The following is a 4703-nucleotide window of genomic DNA, read 5'->3' as shown; positions in this document are numbered from 1 at the left end:
ATGTGTGTTAATGCAACACGGTAAAGTTGTTGCATACGCATCCCGTCAACTAGAAGAATACGAAGATAATTACCCTTTCCACGACCTAGAGTTGGCCGCTATAGTGTCATGTTGAAATTTTGGTGACACTACTTGTATGGAGAGAAAATTCAAAGTTTAATCGACCACAAGATTTTAAATATTTCTTCACCCAGAAAGAGTCAAATATGAGATAGAGAAGGTGGTTAGAATTGGTGGACTACGATGTAGATATCCAGTACCACCCTAGAAAAGCAAATATGGTCGCAAATGCTTTGAGTAGAAAGGTGGCCCACTCTTTGGCACTCATTACGAGGGAAGTAAGGGTACAAAGAAAATTCGAGGGAGCCAACATAGTTGTAGCGATGGAGAGAGTCATAGCACAATTGGCCCGACTTACAGTGCAACCTACACTTAGACAAAGAATGGTTACCTCCCAACAAGAGGATCCAAACCTACAGAAAGTCTTAAGCCAGCTAGCTGAGAGTCTAGTAAATGGATTCTCGAAGACCTCAGATGAAGGGCTATTGTATCAGGGACGCCTATATGTCTCGACAATAGAGGAGCTAAGGAAAGAAATACTGACGAAGCTCACAACTCGTCATTTGCCATGCACACAGGAGGTACTAAGATGTATCAAAATTTAAAACAACATTTTTGGTGGAAGAGCATGAAGAGGGACGTGGCCGAGTTTGTGAGCAAGTGCTTAGTTTGTCAACAAGTGAAAACTCCTAGATAAAAGACGACAGGGTTGTTGTAGCCCCTAAGTATACTAGAGTGGAAGTGGGAAAACATAGCAATGGACTTCATAGTAGGATTACCCAAAATGCTTAAAGGCTATACAATGATCAGGTAGTTGTCGATAGGTTGACCAAGTCAGCACACTTCCTACCTGGGAAAGCTACATATACAGTTGACAATTGGGCAAAGCTGTATGTGAAAGAAATAGTAAGACTACATGGAGTCCCAGTATCTATTGTGTCGGATTGGGACCCACACTTTACGTCAGTGTTCTAGCTTAGACTTTAAAAAGCGCTGGGTACCCGCCTCTACTTTACTATCGCCATTCACTCCCAAATAGATGGACAAACGAAGCGTTTAAACCAAATTCTAGAGGACATTACACGCTTGCATACTAGATTTTAAGGGGAGTTAGGATTCCAAACTTCATTGGATGGAATTCTTGTATAATAACAACTTCCAAGCAACTATTGGAATGGCACCGTTTGAGGCTCAATACGAAAAACGGTGTAGGTCCCCACTATGCTGGGACGAAGTAGGCGAAAGAGAGTTAGTAGGACCCGAGCTGGTTCGACTCACCAATGAGGCTGTTCAAAAAATTCGAGCAATGATGCGTATCGCTCAAAGTAGATAGAAAAGCTACGTCGATGTAAGGCGTAGAAGCCTGGAGTTTGATATAGGAGACCCAGTATTCCTCAAGATGGCACCTATAAAAGGTGTCTTGAGGTTCGAATGTAAGGGCAAGTTATGTCCTAAATTCATTGGATCATTCGAGATCCTAGAGCGAGTTGGTTCAGTAGTGTATAAGTTAGCCCTACCTCTAGCCCACTCAAGAGTACACGATGCATTTCATGTGTCGATGCTGAGGAAGTACATTACGAACCCTATCCATGTAATAGACTACAAACCGCTCTAACCCAATGAAGATCTGAGCTACGAAGAAAAACCAGTAAAAATCTTAGCTAGAAAAGTAATAAAAACCTTACGCAACAGGAATATTACGTCCGTTAAGGTACTGTGGCGGAATCACGAGGAAGCCACGTGGGAGAGTGAGAACGAAATAAGAGAAAAATACCCCGAGCTAGTACAAGAGTTTGAGACTTTCGAGGATGAAAGTTCTTTTTAGGGGTAGATAATATAACGACAAAAAAAAAGAATAATAAGAATTAAATAATTAAAATAATAATTTTTCCTAAGCTACTCTCCACTCACCCCTCTCCCTCTCTCAATTATCTCTCCTCAACAACTCATCAGTCAAAAACCCAAATCAGAATACTGGATGCATGGGTGGTTCCTACAAAGAAAAAAAAAAGAAAAAATACCAACAACCAGATTTACAAGGACAGCTGAGATTTAATTATTGGAGAGAGATCTTTGTTATTACGGTAAGTCATCTTTCAGATCTCTTTTTCATTTATCCAAATAAGATTTCATTTTCCTTTGTCTAACTAATCAGAATCAGATCTCTTGTTACAGTTATCCAAATAAGATTTTCTTTTCCTTTGTCTAACTAATCAGAATCAGATCTCTTGTTCTCTTGTTACCTGCTCATTTATTTAGATTTTGCTTATCATATTATAGGAAATTAACAATAACTTAGGGTAATATCAAATGAAAGATAAGAAGTAAATACAGGACAGAAAGAAACGATTCTGTTTAAAAAAAATTAAATTATCTGTGATATCTTTGAAATAGAAAGAGAAGACTATAGAGATGCCAGAATATTGTTAACAAAATCAAAAGAAAAAAAATATATATATATATATACGAGGCAAATACTGTAAACAAAATCGAAAGGAAAGAAAGAAAAGTAGAAATGTAGAGAAAAGAAAGAAAAAAAATAAAGAGACAAAATCAAAAGAAAAGAAGAAATGCAGCAACAGACATAAATAAATAAAGAGAGCGGGAATGAACTGAGAAAGCATATAGAGAAAAAAAATAATAAAGAGAGCAGGAAAGAACTAAAAGAGAGAATACAGAGAAGACCAAAATACAAAATCAAAAGAAAAAAAAAATACCGAGAAAGAGAAAAATGAAAGGGAAGAGTTGGAGGTAAGAATCGATCGGAATTGACTAATAATATGATTAAGTAAGAATATTAAAAATTGGTCAAGAATATGTCTTGAACAAAAATTGAGAGACAAAGCAAAGTACAGAAAGAATATCAGAAGACAAGAAAGTAGTCACTCGAAATAAAAATACAAGATGAAATCTTAATATAAATAGAATATATATATAATATGTATATATACTTAGATGTATATTACAACGTTCCAAGACTTTATCCATGCAAAGTCTTTAATGCTCGCATGAATTTTAGCACATGAACCATTGTAAGAGTTAGAGAATTGAACATGAAGTTGATTCCATGGATTCATATAGGTTGGCTTGGATACAAAGGGAAAAATCGAACTTACATTAAGGATAAATTGGTGACACTCGTATAAGCTAATCAGGTAAGTGGTCTTACTATAGGATAGGCTAAAAAAGTTTTATGAGTTATGATGATGTATGAACTATATCGTACGATGTGGTATATGAGTTATGATGATGTGTGGGTTACAATACTTGATGATGTGTGCAGTATATATATATTTTGATGAATGACGTATTTGATATGTTTGATGCACTTTGTGGCAATATGATGAGTATGATGATTGCGTGACGTTTACCTTAATATGATGATGTTTTCCATATTGAGCATGCTATATGATCATGAGTGCCATATTGCATCATGTCGTTAGATCGACATAGGACACAACCCTAAGAGTGTGAAAATGATATTAATATAAATATCCACGAGTATGTGTTACCTAGAGTAACAAAGGGATTAGACTAGAGGGTTGTGTCAGAAGAGACATTATAATGGATTTAGAGGGACCTCATGCATATTGTATGTTCATAAGCATAGGGCTACTTCCCCTAGAGATGATGAGTGCAGACGCGCACCATATGATGAGCGTGAATGCGCACAGGTGCGAATGCTCACAGATGAGGGTGTTCATGAGGCGCATGACACTATGGGGTTCCGCTGACCTCCAGACGTCACTATAGATTATCTTGACCAGAGGGTCTAGGGGGTGTGCGAGCTCCCTAGGGGTTCACACTCGCATGTGTGAGTCGTGTGTAGGGAAGTACTACACATCCAATTTGTCTGAGACTTGAGGCCACCCCTAAGATGATTAGAGATAGGTCCCTAAATCATGATTGCATGTGTTTGCATTTGCATGACCCCTATACTGGGGCCACTTACTGAGTATTCTTTGAAATACTCAGGCCGTGTGCCACATCATTTTTCAGGTAAAGGTAAGACGCACTTGTACGGAGGACGGCGGCATCGCGAGCAGAGATTGTGGCACGTGCATAGGGTAGACTCATATTTAAATTCTTAGTTTTAAGTTAGAATAGGTTGTTTTGCATTCCATTGTTTTAAATTATTTGGTATTTGTTTTTATTATATCTAAATTTAAGTATTTTGTATTTAAACACGTAAGACCATGACTGTGTTTTCTAGATAAGAAGTTGTTTTAAACGTTTTTTAAGTGTACGTCATAAATGATGTTCATGTAAGAGTTATATTTCCGCTTTATAGATGAGCATGAGATGTTCGTGGCGACTCTAGATATGTGTAAATTTAGGGTCGTTACAAATCACCTAGACTTAAGTTATATTTAATTAGCCGGAGTATACCTAAGTAAATGAGTATACTCAACCATCTAAAATACTTAATCGGAGAAAAAAGGTATATGAGATACATCGTTTTCATTTCACGCTCTCTGAAACATTTACACCGTGAGATTCATGTTCGGCCTCGTGTCGCCCTGGCAGCGTCTTTCATTCGGAACGTATTTGCATGAGTCAATAACGAGGTGATTAGAGTAAGTATTTATCGTAAGTGGGAGAAGAAAGTATATCAACACGTCCTATGGTCTCCATCACTAGGT

This window comes from Cucurbita moschata, unplaced genomic scaffold, assembly GCF_002738365.1.
Source record: "Cucurbita moschata cultivar Rifu unplaced genomic scaffold, Cmos_1.0 Cmo_Scf00071, whole genome shotgun sequence".
Taxonomy (NCBI): Eukaryota; Viridiplantae; Streptophyta; class Magnoliopsida; order Cucurbitales; family Cucurbitaceae; genus Cucurbita; species Cucurbita moschata.
The sequence above is the reverse complement of the archived record's forward strand: the minus strand, read 5'-3'. Positions refer to the sequence as shown.